Source organism: Anolis carolinensis, unplaced genomic scaffold, assembly GCF_035594765.1.
Source record: "Anolis carolinensis isolate JA03-04 unplaced genomic scaffold, rAnoCar3.1.pri scaffold_23, whole genome shotgun sequence".
Taxonomy (NCBI): Eukaryota; Metazoa; Chordata; class Lepidosauria; order Squamata; family Dactyloidae; genus Anolis; species Anolis carolinensis.
The window spans coordinates 68,910-85,705 of NW_026943832.1; the positions used below are offsets into that span (position 1 = coordinate 68,910).

At 39.6% G+C, this 16,796-nt stretch overlaps 1 pseudogene; it reads left to right on the plus strand.

Moving 5' to 3' along the window:
* The window catches only part of LOC134294791 (RNA-binding protein 27-like), a 59,336-nt pseudogene that overhangs the window by 29,037 nt on the left and 13,503 nt on the right, over positions 1-16,796 (plus strand).

The window sequence follows — 16,796 nt, forward strand, 5'->3', positions numbered from 1 at the left end:
GTTAATCAAGTTTCGAATCCTGATGAGATTAGTTACAGCCTACAGGAATAACTTACTGTTTATTAGTAAATGTATCATTTATCTAGAAGCTCTCTCTGTTTTAAAAATCATTTGAAGATTCCCATGTGAATCATATCAATCTTAGCAACCGTTATTGCAAATGTATGCTATAAATAACACTCTTTTTAAAAAACAGAGCGGGGTTTTTGTGTCCTTGGGGACCTCTGTCAGTTTGACCATGGAAATGACCCACTAGTCGTAGACGAGGTATCTTTGCCCAGCATGATTCCTTTTCCTCCACCACCACCGGGACTTCCTCCTCCTGGGATGCTGATGGCACCCACACAAGGCCCAGCTCATAGCATGCGAATGCCAGGCCCACAAGTGCATCCTCGGCCGCCACCACCTGTTCGGATTCCTATGCCAAGTAAGAGTTCTTTATGATCTTCCAGCTTGCTCTACATAATCCAAGTAACAGTAACAGGGAAATTATAAAATATAAACGTTGCTTAATTTTTTATAACATGTAATTATATGAGACTTTGGATTTGTATATGATACTAAGGTTGAAACTTTGCAGACAAGACTTTGCAAAATTGCAGTTTTAATATATAATTGGTAGCTGGTGCAGTAGAAATTGTTGTTGATAAAAATCATAGTTGAAGTACAAGAAGACAGCTTTGAGAATTGCTATAGAGTTGGGAGTGATGTCTGAATTAGGCAAGAATATCTAGAATAGAAAAGGAGTGATGGTAATTCTAGTGTCAATGGTTTGTTGATAGTGCAACAAGATGTTCATTGCTTCATTATGTGTACTCCATGTAGCCCAGACACATGCTCCAGAGGGTTTGTGAGCATTCCAGCACAAAGTTTGATGGTACATCAAGAGTGGCAGAGAGAAGTGGGAGGGAACATGGTTATATGTGATTGCTTTTAGACTTGTAATGTTTCTTTTATATGGATGTGAGGCATTAAATTTTTGCCATTTACTATGTTGTGAACCACTTTAAGTCCCCCTAGGATTGAAAAAAAGCGATAAATGAAATAAATTAAATAAATAAATAACCAGCCTTCTCCATCCAAGTTCTGCTGATGAAAGCAGTTCTGTAACAGTCCCAGTGTATTTATGCAAAGACTGCACTAAAATTAAATTAAATTTCATCTGGGAACTAAGAATCAGAGGCAGAATGTGCAAGGGCATGGAATCCACAACCATATTGTGCTGGAGATACTCCATTGTGGAAGCTTCAGGCAAATTCATCATATATTCAGCTGGCAACCCTCTTTGTCATTGAAGCCCATCATAAAGCATGTCATTATTGAAAGCACTGTTTTCTTTTGCTTTTGAATGTAGCCAGTGTCTATAGAAGTAATCACCTATCTTGATAAATTAGCTAAACAAAAGTAGAGTCATTAACTTTTAACAAGAAAATAAATGGTGGAAGGTCACGTAGCACTGTAATTTTTTAAAGATGTATTTTGACCTATGAAACTTAGCATTAAGACTAAAATAGATCTGTTGACAGAAGCTGAAAATACCTTAATTTGTTTTTTTGTTTTGTTTTTTGTTTCCTTCCCCCCCCCCCCCTTACTTTTTATTTTTTGCGAGGACAAAGTACAAGCTCAGCTTGACTAGATAGCTTCATAAGCTGAATATAGATAACTGGAGTATACATGTGTATATTCACATAGTTATAAATTAAGGCATTTATTGTAATAAATAATCAAAAATCAACCAGACCTCTTGTCTCCTTAGTCCTGCTCTATCAGTATGTAGAGGCATAGCGCAACATGAGAATGACCTTGAGTGTCAGGTTGGTCCAAAACAAAACCATAACTCATCCTCACCCTTGGACTGTACCAGCTTCTTGCTAGACAATTATCTGCAGCTGGCTAAACCCTACTGCAATGGTTCTCAACCTGGGGTCCCTAGATGTGTTTGGCCTACAACTCCCAGAAATCCCAGCCAGTTTACCAGCTGTTAGGATTTCTGGGAGTTGAAGGCCAAAAACATCTGGGGACCCAGGTTGAGATCCACTGCCCTACTGAAATTCCCAGTAGCAATTATGATGAAAACTACGTATTGCATATTAAATGTAAAGTAGCAATATGATCTATCAGTATGACTGCATCATGACATAGCATATGGCATAGGATTCTGTCATACTATTTGGTTCTGCTGAAAATGTCACAGAAGAAATGCCTTTACATGTAGGATTTGAATAGAGAAGGTAGCATTATGCAGATATTTGGGGAAGAGATTCAAGCATAACGAAAAAAGAACAGAGGTATTGAAAAGAGCACAGAAATTTAGGTGGTTGGAGCTGAATGCATGGATGTGACAGACAGGAGTGTATTAGTATACAAAAATAGAGATATTGTGGACAAGGTCATGGAGGGCTTTGAAGTCAAGATTGAGGAGCTTCTGCTTGAATCAGGATTTAAGGACTTTGTGAGCTGTGAATTTTTAACTATGTTTGTTTTTTAACTTTTGTAAGCTGCTTTGAGTCCTAGAGTGGAGCCAAACATTTGATATAGATATGATGATGGGGATAATGATGATTTGTGATAACAACAACAAGAAGGGCAAATTACCTTGTGGGTAATGGGCCCAAGTTGAAATAACAAAAGAGAGTGAGAAATGGTGAGGATACAAACTAGAGTGTTTACCGTAGGAATCCCAAAAGGAATGATCTGTCTCGATATTCTAGAACTTCTAATGCTTCATTCCAGGGCCTCCTTTATCACAGTCCAGTTTGATCAACAGTCGCGACCAGCCAGGGACAACTACAGTGCCTAGCCTTGCACCAGCAGGAGCAAGACTACCTCCTCCATTACCCCAAAACCTACTATATTCAGTATCAGAACGTAAGTAAATGCACTTGTCAACATTTTGTGGCTTACTGGCACTTCATTATCAATGGTTAATAACAGTACAATATACCTTGTGCAGTCTTGCAGAGATGTAGCTCACTTAACAGATTCACTGAGAGTCTACTTTTTAGTTGTTTTTCAATGATATGCCATCCTTGTTTTAAAAGAAAATAAGGTGATACTGTTAGGTCAACAATGTGACTTTTTTGAAACTTACTTTATTGAAATGTGAATATATTTTAAAACCTGATGAAATTGTCTAAGCCTAAGTGCTTACTTCATAATAACTTGGCTTTGGCGTTCATGCATAATTATACTATACCTGACCTCTTTTCAAAAATGATGCACCTCCATATTTTATGAGGTAGATCAATTAGTAAGCTAGTGTTTTTCCAAGTTGATGACTTCATTTATTAATTGCTATATGGACCTTAATTTGGGATGTTTCATGAAGCATGTGAAGATGAAATACTTAGTAAAATGGCACTTGAAGCATTTTTAAAATACCTGTAATATGTAAGACTATTTAACACAATGATTATTACAATGTAAACATATCTTGCCAGGCTCAAGTTTTACTTTGCTTGTTGAAGTATATTTTGACCACTTGTGATATTTTTTTTACTGAGATATATGCTAATTTAAAATTTTACTATTTTAAATAATATTTGTTATTTTGTATATTGTAATCTTCTGTTACTGAGTATTATTTATGATGGAAATAATAAAATAATAACAACCTCTGTGCAGAATTATTTATCTCAGAATCCATTCTTTTTCTTTCTTTTTCTTTTCTTATTTTTTACAACAGATACATATGAACCAGATGGCTATAATCCAGAAGCCCCTAGTATTACCAGTACAGGTAGATCTCAGTATAGGCAATTCTTTTCAAGAACACCAATGCAGCGTCCAAATCTTATTGGATTAACATCTGGGGAGATGGATACAAATCCAAGAGGTGAGATCTTGTTTTCTGAGCCCAGGGTTGAAGGATTTCAATTTTTTGCTATATAGAGTTTGTGCATAATCAGAAGATGAAGTCATTGCTTATTAAAGTGCTAGTGGGTGTTTTGTCTTTATATTTCTTTTACTCAGACCTTGTTTTTTTATCTTATAACTTGTACAGTGTTTAACGTGAAGTCACTTTTATTAATTTTAGAAAAAAAGTTACAAGTTTGGAGAAAGGTGGATGAGCTCCCGGTTATCTCGACACCATTTTCCACATTGTTTCAGAGGGTACTACGAGAATAATTCATTGGGATAGGGTGACATTCAGCAGAAATAATCTCTCTCTCCCTTCAGTGGAAAGTCCTATAAATGAACATAAGCCTAAAAAGAGTCCAGATCAATCTAGTATTTTTACGAGTGCTGTTTGTTTTCCTTTAATTTAGGAATGCAATCCATTTTTACCAATATCAGAAGTTTAAAATATGTTTAATAATAGCTTGATTCTGAAACCTCTACATAGAAAATTGTTAAAACTATATGTGCAAATTTATTTTTAGTAGCCTAACAACTTCAACAATGAGGTGGAACCATGTGCCCATAGTATGTTGCTTGTATTAATGTCCAGTATATTTATTGCATAATTTTTGGGTTGTGTCAACCTTAATAATAAGTCATGTGGTTTGATGGAATGCCAAGAACCTTGTTAAGGATACAATGTATCCTCCATTTCGTATCACCAGACAACTAATTTGTGTATCTTGACTGTGGTATTAAATTAATTGCCCATGATTTAATCTCTGAATGGTATTGAAACTGTTAAACCTATGAACCAGATAACTGAAATAGGAGACTGCTAATATTTCAGTAATATTAATAACTTGCTCAATAACTTGGAGTAAACACATTGAATCAGCGGGAACCTGGTTAGCCAACACTTATTGACTCAGGCCTCATCTACAATAACCACAATCTCCCTCTGGGGGAGGAGAGCGGTATATAAATTAAATAAATAAATAATGCAGTTTCAAACCGGTATTGAAGAAAGTAGTTTCGTTGTGCAGATGATTACATAGGAAATCTTGAAATTGGTTTGAGGCCGGATGGTGATGACACACACCACAGAGCACTTATGTGCAATAAGGGTTTTCTTTCATGCCTTTGCTGTGGAAGTTAATTATCTTGTCACAGCATTAAATCTTCAGTATAAATGGACCTCAGTAGGCTAATTTAACTTGGTATCAGCAGTTTTTTGATCCAGAATGTTGTACATTGCTATTATGTTAATTCAGTGACTAAAGTGTTAGGAATTATTAGGCATTTCAAAGGGTTGCATTTTTTGCAGACCTCCGCCGTGAGAACCAGCAGTTTCATCCCATATTTGTTTGTATTTTCTGTTGTGGGTCTATCAAAAATATTGAGAATTCAGAATCTTACTAATTAGATCAACAACATTTTTTAAAGTTTGTTTTAAATTCTCTTGCTCAGATAATTTATGAATATAAAATTTTCCAACCTTCTGAAAATGGGTAAATGTTTGCTTTTTTCCTAGCTGCTAACATTGTCATCCAGACTGAGCCTCCAGTTGGCATTCCAAGTAACAGCAGCAACATGTCCAGGGTGGTGCTTGAGCCGGACAACAGGAAGCGAATTTCAAACACAATAGAAGGACCGTCTCCAAAGAAACCCTGGGCTGGAAAGTAAGAACTTCATTTGCTGAATAAATACTTGGCGAACTGCAATTAGCTAACATCTTTGTTCAAATTATTTTGCCTAATAATTTGGGTATTTAAAAAAAAACCAGTACCCTAAAGGTGCCAGATCTCATCTGGCTTTGAGGACTAAGAAGGGTGGGCTTTGTTTAATATTTGAATGGGAGATTGCCAAAGAATATCAGGTGTTGTAGATGGTATTTCAGAGGGGGGAACGGGTTAAACTACTACTGTGTACAGAGTTCCCTCACTTATCGCGGGGGTTAAGTTCCAGAACCACCCGCGATAAGTGAAAATCCATGAAGTAGGGACACTATATTTGTGTTGTTTACAATCTCACTGGCAAGTAGCGTGTTTGTCCCCTCCTCACCTCTCAAGCACGTGCATGCACGCTTGAGGCGAAAACAAAGCTGCTTCAGCCTCCTTTTTCTCTCCCTTCGGCTTCTCCTTCCTTCCTTCTCCTTAGCAAGGAAATAGAAAGAGGGATTTATAATATTATTTTATGATTTATACTATTATTTTAGTGTTTATTAAAAAAACTTGAAACAGCGAATCCACAAAAAGCGAACTGCGAAGGAGTGAGGGAACACAGTATTTTTTGCCTAAGAAAACCCTATGAAATTCATGGAGTTGCCATAGATTAAGAGGCAACTTGAAGGCACATATACAGAACAAGAAAAAACAGATAATTCCTCTTACATTTTTAATAATGTTATAGAGAATCTTTGGAAAAGGCCACATATTTTTTTATTTTGTAGTTTCACGTGGATTATATTGATCTATCCATCTTCAATTACTGTCATGTTATAATCCTGCCCATGTAGTCACGGTTTAACTTTCTCTCTGTTCCCCCAGACTCGGGAATAAGGTCACTATGTGCCACATATAGACAGAACATAGTTCTGGACCAATCCGCCAAAAAAACCCATGGAAAGCCAAGCACACTTTTCTTAATCTGGAGAACAAAGATGAAATTGCTGAAATTCTTTTCTTAACCTGGAGAACAAAGATGAAATTGGAGACAAACTAAAAGATAGAAACTGAATAATTGGATATGATTTAACATTTGATTTGAGAACCGTGTTATTGGGACTTCGTCACTTTTCACTACTGAAAATACACCAAACCACATTATTCAGCTATAGAACAGCAAAGTTTGAATAAGCAATCCACATACCTGGAACACTCCCAAAGAAGAGTAACAACCATAGACCATAGTTTACAAGTTCTTAAAACTTTATAAATGTAAAATTTCTATGAAATTTGAAATGTTCCATCACAAAACAGTGCCTTCAAACACAGAGAGTATGCTAAAATTGGATGTGTAATCAAAAGAGAGGAATTTACAGTGAACATCTCTGCTGCAAAGCCACACAGATTTTAGTTATAAATGTAATTATCTTTTTCTTTAAGACTAATTTCAAGTTTCAGCTGTTCAGGGGGAAAATGCCTCCTTTATCTTTGGAGGCTTAATTCAATTGCAAACCCATAAATCTTCACAGGGGCTGTTCTGTCAGCATATTCCTTCTCCATGTTGAGGAGACTATGTGTTTCATTATGGCGCACCCCAACTAAGTGCTCTTTTGTCATAAGAGGTCTTCTTTTATCATGAGTGTACAAGAATTACATCCAAACACTCATTTTTGCAAATAACATCCTTAATGGCGCATTGCAAATCTTATCTTTCATTTCATTTAGGCAAGCAAATAACAACCAAAATAAACCAGGATTCCTGAAGAAGAACCAGTATACAAATACAAAATTGGAAGTTCGTAAAATACCACCAGAACTGAACAATATTACTCAACTTAATGAACATTTCAGCAAATTTGGCACAATTGTGAACATCCAGGTAAAACATATATATCCGTCTTTTAGTAGATTATGCTGCAGTATTGCACCTGGGTACAAGACAAGAGCCAGTAGTAAAACTAGGAGGAAAATGTATTTTGACTTAATATTAGAATAAGCAACCTAGCATTGCTACCTGTTCAACATATAGAACAGTGCCTTATGAAGTAGGAGCATATAATTTGAAACTAGATTCCCGTCTCTGAAGGAGTCTGTGGTTGTGTTCGGTATAACTACCAACATGCCATGCATATTTCTACTAAATGCCTAAATGTTTATCTCCGGTTCTTAAGATTAAGAAAGGGTTAACTGGATGATTCTGAATACAATGCCTGTTTTGACTACTACTGAATTATTTTATTATAGAGCAAATATATCTTAAGTTTAGAGCAGAAGTATGCAAAGTATGGCCTTCCAAATGGTGTTGCACTATGACTCCCATCATTTCTCACTTTTGGCAGTTAGGGCTGATGGGAATTGTAGTCTGATAACCCCTACCTTGATTGACTACTGTGTTGGTGATCTATCAAAAAGTCACATGGAATGACTCAATAGCATTTCTGTTATATTAAAGAAGTATATCTTAATAATTGCAGGTAATTACTTTTGTTTTTGTTGCTAGTTTTTAAGTATCTACCACATTAATGTTTAATGTTTTATGGTTATGGTTATGTATAGTTTTTAATGATTTAATTTATGGTTATATGTAATTGCTTTGAAGACCTGTAATGTTTCTTTTATATGGATGTGAGTCATTGAATCTTTGCCATGGTGTTGTGAACCACTTTGAGTTCCCCTAGGGGTGAGAAAAGCTGTGTATAAATGAAATAAATAATAAATAATGGTTTCTTTTGTGGGCACTATATGTAAATGTCATCTATTAATATATTTGTACGCCTTTGACAATATATTTGTGAGCTTTCAGGTTTGTACAGTGGACAGCTGAATTAGGAGTGAAAGCCTTTTGTTTATGATGATGATCTAATTACTGAATTTTCTTACATAGTGGCATTAGGTAATGCTGACTTGTATACTCTAAATGCTTAGGTTGCTTTCAAGAATGACCCTGAAGCTGCTCTAATTCAGTATTCAACAAACGATGAAGCCAGAAAAGCTATTTCAAGCACAGAGGCTGTGTTGAACAACCGGTTTATACGGGTCTTGTGGCACCGGGAAAACAGTGAGCAGCAGCCACTACAGCCATCCCAGCAGCACCAGCAGCAGACGCCTCCACCGCTTCCTCACCAGCTTCACCTGCAGCATCCAATGCCAACACAGGCTCCGGCTGTAACAGTTCACAGCAGTATGCCAAAGGTGTAGTGCCCTTGTACAAACCAGAGTGTCTTTCTTTTCCTGAGCTTTTAAAAGAATACTCTGGGTTTGCGATGCTTCAAAACAGGAAATGTTTAAAATGCACACTCACCTTTGTTTCTGTTTAATATGCATTTGTGCAGGTGACTAAGCCAATGCCAGCGGGTGCCTATGTCCTTAACAAGGTACCAGTTAAGCATCGGCTTGGAGCCAGTGGTGGAAATCAGCCAGACACTCAACATCTGATGCTTAACCCGTCTGGTGCATCTGCAGAGGAGGCTCAGGTCTGTGGACATGTGTGTCAAATCATGTATACTCTAGTTGGCACGGAGGAGCAATCTGTGTATTCTTTGTGCCAGCTGATGGTTCAAGTGTCCGAAATCCTACTCTCTTAAGACCTTTAAATCTGCATTTTACTATCTCTTCATATGAAATTCTGAAAACATTTTATACATGTAGTTGTTTGTTTGGTTCTCTAAGTAGTATCAGGAGCATCCATTCTCTTTACCCAATTCAAAATGTTTGTCAGCTGACATGGTTAGCATGCTCTTGCCTTCAGATTATTTATGCCAGTTTCAGCCTGTTCCATTATATTATCTGCCCATGTGTGTGTGTGTGTGTGTGAGAGAGAGAGAGAGAGAGAGAGAGAGAATAAGAATGAGAGAATGAGTGAGTGGATGCACATGCAACAAGGATGTAACAGTTCATACTGATTGTAGAGCAATATTCAGCCGTTTTAGTGAAGATGAATAATAAGTGGTACATAACAGTTGCGGTAAGCTATATTTCAAAGGAAGGAACTGACAAAACCACTTTTGAATATTCTTTGCCTAAGAAAACCCTATGAAATTCATGGGATCACCATAGGTCAATGGGCAACTTAAAGGCATGCACACACATGTTTGAATTCCTGGTGAGCTAAAAGTATTGTTATGTCACCTCCATCCCCTGCTGGAGCTAAAAGTTTTTAAATGCTTGCACCTATCATTGAGACATCTAGTCTGCCCTCACAGTGCTACTTGAAGTAGATTATTTCACCCCCTCAGATGGGATTCCCACTGGTTTGTCCTTTTTTTTTTTTTTTTTTGGAGAGGGTAGCTTTATTGTCACTTAACTCACCATGCTCCCATCCCATAACCTTGCCAAGGTCTCAAAAGATGGAGTGAGTATACAGTTCCTGATACTCTATCCAAGGATGCATCTACACTGGAAAAGAAGGGCCAGACTCACCTGGAGCGTCCGTTGCGGGGGTGGGTGCTCCCATGCTTCTGGGGGCCGGAAGGGGCCTTCTCCTTCCCAGAGCCCCCTTTCCTGGCGGGAAAGCTTCCCGCCACGGCTCCCCCCTGGCCTATCAGTGGTCGGGGCCTGCTCTTTTCTGCAGGCCGGGGCCCGCCGCTGATTGGCCAGGGCAGCCTTTATTAGGCTGCCCTAGAGGTCCTGGAAAGCACTGGGCCTTCATTCTTTGTCCCATCCCTCCCTCCCTGCATGTCTATTTTGATATGTTGTTATGTTTTCTGCTTTGTCACAACTTGGCGGGCGTTTGGCATGGGCCCTGGATCTGGTTTGCCTCCCCCCCCTACTGGATGGCGGGGGGAGTGCACGGTGGTTGCCAGGGATGCGAGATTAACTCTGTCCTGGTATTGACCCGGTTGCATCCTGGTTCGGTTTTGGTATTGGTCAGCACCGGGCTGACTGATCCCTGGATCCAGAACCCATGCAGGGCAGCCAACCCATCTGCTGTTTCTGTAATCAATAAACAAGTTGTGGCCATTTTTCCTCCAACCCTGGTCTCGTGTCATTTCTGGTCTTTGAAGCAGGAACAGTGTCGCGCATCCCCACGCAATTTGTGGTTTGGGAGGCACCAAGTATCCTTTGACAGAGAAGGCTAAAGACCTAATAAAACTACAGCTTCCTGTCATTCCTTAGCATTGAGCCATCGCAGTTAAAGTGATGTCAAACTGCATTAATTTTACAGTGTATGTGCATCCTAAATAAGGAAGACATTCTCATCTTTCTTAGTTCTGTATTTAGGCAAGATTGTTGTGATTTGCATGGCGACAGCATAAGCCAGTTTAGGCATGGCATCTGGGAAAGCAAGAGTTCATAGTTTGAACAATCTTCAAAGATCGCAACTTGGGACTCCTTTCCCAGGTGACAACATACTGGAAATGCAGTCTGTTGTCACCTTTAACTGTGACCAGAGCATGGACCACCATGGTCAAGTCAGACTTCTCGAGGTACGGTCGCAGTTGGCGCACTAGCTTTAGCTGTGCAAAGGCCCTCCTGGCCACCGCCAACACCTGAGCATCAAGTGACAGCGATGAGTCCAGGAGGACCCCCAAGCTGTGGACCTGCGCCTTCAGGGGAAGTGTGACCCCTTCAAGCACAGGTAGCCACCCTGTACCCCGATCGGTCGAGCGACTGACCTGGAGGACCTCTGTCTTGTCAGGATTAAGCTTCAGCTTGTTGGCCCTCATCCAACCCATTACAGTGGCCAGGCACTGGTCTAGGATCCAAGGGGCTTTCTTGGAGGTAGGTGGAAAAGAGTAGTAGAGTTGAGTGTCATCTGTGTAGAGATGGCACCGAACTCCAAAACTCCGGATGACCTCTCCCAGCGGTTTCATGTAGATGTTAAAAAGCATGGGGGAAAGAATAGAACCTTGCAAGACCCCACAGGTCAAAGGCCAGGGGTCCGAGCAGGTATCCCCCAGCTTCACCATCTGGGTACGGCCCTCCAGGAAGGAGTGGAGCCACTGTAGTGCAGTGCCCCCAAGACCCATTCCCGAGAGCTGCCCCAAAAGGATACCATGGTCGATGGTATCGAAAGCTGCTTCCCGGAAAACCAACAGGGACACACTCCCCCTGTCGAGCTCTCTGCGGAGGTCATCCACCAAGGCGACCAAAGCCATCTCAGTGCCATGACCAGGCCTGAAACCAGACTGGAATGGGTCGAGATAATCGGTGTCATCCAAGAATCCCTGGAGTTGAGAGGCCACCACTCGCTCCAGAACCTTGCCTAAAAATGGGAGGTTTGAAATTGGTCGATAGTTTGATAGAATCAACCAATTTTTTAGAATTGGCCTTATAGTTGCCTGTTTCAGGCTAGATGAGAATTGCCCTTTTTCCAATGAGGCATTGATAATCCTCAAAAACCAACCGACCAACCCCCCCCCCCCCCCCCGGCAAGCTTTATAAGCCAGGTAGGACAAGGGTCTAGAGCGGTTTTGGTTGGTCTCATCGCTCCAAGGATCTTGTCCATGTCATCAGTCCGCACAAGCTGAAATGAATCCATCAAAGTTGACTCAACAGATGCACTAGGTACCTCAATTGGGGCTGCATCAAAATTGGCGTCCAAGTCGGAGCGCAATTGAGCGACTTTATCTGCAAAATGATGCACGAACTCGCTGCATTGAGTGACTGAGTTGTCAAGGGGCTCCTCCTCCTCATGAGGATGAAGGAGCTCCCGGACAACCCGGAACAACTCTGCTGGTTTATTTGTTGCAGATACAATGCGGGCAGTCGAGAAAGTTTTTCTGGCTGCCTGCAACGCCACGGAGTAGGCCTTAATGGAGGCCCTAGCCCATGTTCGGTTGGTGACGCTCCGAGTCTTCCGCCACTTGCACTCTAGTCCCCGCCTCGCCCGCTTAATCAGAGCCAGCTCCTATGTATTTAAGTATGAGAGAGATACTTAAATTAAGAGTTAAATATTTTAAATCTCATTCAAAAGATGTGACATATTTGGTTCGCATTTACAGTTTATGTGATTAAGGTTGTTTTCATCATACTACAATTATTTTCCTAATCCATTTAAAATATCCTTCAAAATATCACCATCCTGATTTTTACCATTTTACTCATACTTCAGAAAGGACTGTGTCAAAGCACTTCAACTGGGTTTACAGAGACCTTGTGTAAAGGGGTTGTAATAAATGATATTGCTATTTTCAGGTATTTCCTACATCAGCTGGCCACACAAAAATGGTTTACAGTTCCTCCAACATGAAGACATCTATGAAATCTGGTACAGGAAACAAATCTCATGATGTCCAAGAAGTTCTTAAAAAGAAGCAGGTAACTGCATATTTTTGCAATCTGTTAACTGTAAGTTTGGAAAATACAATATGATGTGTGGCATTTTTCCCGTTAATGTTGAATGATCCATCTATTACGTATCATGTAGCTGGACACTTGGATAGTGCTTTTAAAATTTGGAGCAGATTGATGTAGAAGCCACCCATGGCAACTGGTGATACAGCTAATGCAACTTCATTGCGACTTTATTGTTTAAGGAGTCGGGAAGGGTTAATTACAAGTATCCAATTACTTCCCAACTGTGCCTGCTGCCCATGCCTTTTCCTCCTTGCCCTTTGCTCTTGTCTGCTGTCATGTTTCCCCCGCAGCCGCAGCCGTGCTCACTTGTCCACTTGCCTGTTCATGTTATATAAAAAAATGCAGCCAGGGAGGTCATTTAGTATATTTTGAATCTCTACAATCCTTGTCTGTATATTGAATGTTCTGTGACTATAGCATATATAGGAAATACTGTCTTATAGTTTATATTATGATATATTTGTGGTTATAGTGGCCTCTTGCCTTAGGAAAAGAGAGAAACCAGGACATTTTAAAAAGTTTTTTTAAATCGTGTCAGAAGCAACTTGGAAACATACTGCAAGTTGCTTCTGGTGTAAGAGAATTGACTGTCTACAGAGACGTTGCCCAGGAGATGCCCAGGTGTGTTATCATCCTGCTGTGTTCCATTAAGTGCTGTTTGTCTGTACAGTAGAGTCTCACTTATCCAACATGAACAGGACGGTAGAACGTTGGATAAGTGAATATGTTGGATAATAAGGAGAGATTAAGAAAAAGCCTATTAAACATCAAAATAGGTTATGATTTTACAAATTATGCACCAAAACATTATGTTTGACAAGAAATTTGACAGAAAAAGTAGTTCATTACACATTAATGCTATGTAGTAATGTATTTACGAATCTAGCACCAAAATATCACAATGCATTGAAAACATTGACTACAAAAATGCCTTGGATAATACAGAATGTTGGATAAGTGAGACTCTACTGTATTTGCTTTTAATTACTGCGTTTCAATATTAACATCGTCAGTACAAAGTACGGTAGAGTTTTGCTTATCCAACCTTTGCTCATCCAACGTTCTGTATTATCCAATACAGCCTGCCTTTAGGTAGTCAATGTTTTTGTAGTCAATGTTTTCAATACATTGCGATGTTTTGGTGCTAAATTTGTAAATACAATAATTACTACATAACGTTACCGTGTATGGTATGATATAGTATAGTATAGTGTAGTATGGGTATAGTAGTAGGCCTATTTTAATAGTAACTCTCAAGCAGTCAGAAACTACATTAATCCAGCATCTGCTGGGTGCCAGTTAACCGAGAGTCTCCCGTATCCGTACATTGACAGAAATGCTCAGGTCAAGGCCTTCTGGAAGACAGAGCATCGTCCCGAAGGTATTGCTGGCAATGACATTGCAATCTTTTCTATGCCAGCTCAGAAACCCCGTGTTTGCCCTGTTATTTTAACTAGTTGATACGATCTGTCACCAAGCCAATCTTTATTGCATTTCACCAAAGGCCCTTAGAATTTAATAGGCAGCGTTAACAGAAATAATCCACAATATGGCAAAAATAAAATAAAAGACTGTCTATTTTTGAGCCTCTTTGGAACCGTAACAAGCTGCCCATTGCAGCAGATATATAAACCCATCTTTTTAAAATTAACGATTTAAAGTCACAAATAAAATCCCTGCTCCCATTTTCTGGCAGTGACAACTACATCTACTATATCGATGATATGAGTTTGTTTCACCTCCAATAATTTCCCCTCTATAATAAAAGCTTTGTGTAAATATATTTGCTGATCCTTTGCAATGATTATTTTGCGTTACTCTTTTTATTGGATATTGTGAGACATAGACATATCACCTGTTAGAGGTTTTCTATTAATTTGAGTGTCCTGAGCCCATTGAAAGACTAATTTCAGTTACAGGTGTTGCAGAAATACGAGGGTTGAATGAAAAGTAATGCCTCCACCTTCATAACTCCTCAAGAGATGGCTGTACTGGTCTGTGGCAGGTATTGGCTTGTTCAGAAGACTCTCCTCTACAGTTCCGTTTGGCGGGAAGCCTTAGCATTGAATAGTGTTGTTGTTAAAGTGCGAAGTATGGAACCCTGCGCAGACGGGGAAGCCTTAGCATTGAACGGTTGTGTTGTTAAAATGCAAAGTATGGAACCCTGCACAGACAGGGAAGCCTTAGCATTGAACGGTTGTGTTGTTAAAGTGCGAAGTATGGAACCCTGTGCAGACGGAGAAGCCTTAGCATTGAACGGCTGTGTTGTTAAAGTGTGAAGTATGGAACCCTGCGCAGACGGGGAAGCCTTAGCATTGAACAGTTGTGTTGTTAAAGTGCGAAGTATGGAACCCTGTGCAGACGGAGAAGCCTTAGCATTGGACGGTTGTGTTGTTAAAGTGCGAAGTATGGAACCCTGCGCAGACGGGGAAGCCTTAGCATTGAACGGCTGTGTTGTTAAAGTGTGAAGTATGGAACTCTGTGCAGACGGGGAAGCCTTAGCATTGAATGGTTGTGTTGTTAAAGTGCGAAGTATGGAACCCTGCGCAGACGGGGAAGCCTTAGCATTGAACGGTTGTGTTGTTAAAGTGTGAAGTATGGAACCCTGCGCAGACGGGGAAGCCTTAGCATTGAACGGCTGTGTTGTTAAAGTGTGAAGTATGGAACTCTGTGCAGACGGGGAAGCCTTAGCATTGAATGGTTGTGTTGTTAAAGTTCGAAGTATGGAACTCTGCACAGACAAGGAAGCCTTAGCATTGAACGGTTGTGTTGTTAAAGGGCGAAGTATGGAACCCTGCGCAGACGGTGAAGCCTTAGCATTGAACGGTTGTGTTGCTAAAGGAGATTCATCAGAGAATGCAAGCTGTTTATAGTGATTGTGTTGATGTAAGTCCTTTGCGTCATTGGGCAAGTAAGTCTAAAGATGTTGAGGTGGGAAATCTGACTTGCGTGGCAAACAAAGAGTTAGACGTTCTGTGACAGCAACCACCGAGTTTCACAAGCAAAAGGTCAACAGATTGATTCAGTACGATTGTTGTATCTCTTAGAGAGAAATTTCAAGCATAACTAGCATTTCACAAGAACGTATGGGTCACATTATTGCTTTGCTTGGCTATCGGATATTGAGAGAACTGTGAGACGCCGGTTGCGTAAACAGAGTGTTGACGTCTTCCGTGATGGCTTCAGAAAACTTGTTCATCGTTGGCAGAAATGTACCCAATTGTCTGGTGATGATGTGGGAAAGTGAACAGTGGTACAGTAGAGTCTCACTTATCCAACACTCGCTTATCCAACGTTCTGGATTATCCAACGCATTTTTGTAGTCAATGTTTTCAATACATCATGATATTTTGGTGCTAAATACAGTAATTACTACATAGCATTACTGCATATTGAACTACTTTTTATGTCAAATTTGTTGTATAACATGATGTTTTGGCGCTTAATTTGTAAAATCATAACCTAATTTGATGTTTAATAGGCTTTTCCTTAATGCCTCCTTATTATCCAACATATTCGCTTATCCAACATTCTGCTGGCCCGTTTATGTTGGATAAGTGAGACTCTACTGTAGTTAAAGAGCACATTCTAAGGATTATTTCTGCGTTTGATTTATTAAAATACTAGCTGTGCCCGGCCACGCGTTGCTGTGGCAAAGTGGTGGTGGTATTGGTTAAAAATTGTTGTGTAATTTTTATTTGACGTTATTTGCATTTTTAAATTAATTTTATTGTAAGTTATATTTTTATTTATTATATTTTATTATTTTCTTGTATTATTTTTAGTTACTTTCTGTTATAGTATTTTATTGTATTAATTTTTTAGTGTTTTTTTATTATTTTTTATTGGGTTGCTAGGAGACCAAGTTGGAGGAGCTTAGCCTTCTAACTGGCAGTAATTGGATAAAAGCAATTATTCCTCTCTCTCTAATTAGGACTTTATTTTTCTTTTCTTTTTGTTGTATCAACCTAGAGGCGTGGATGATGGGTT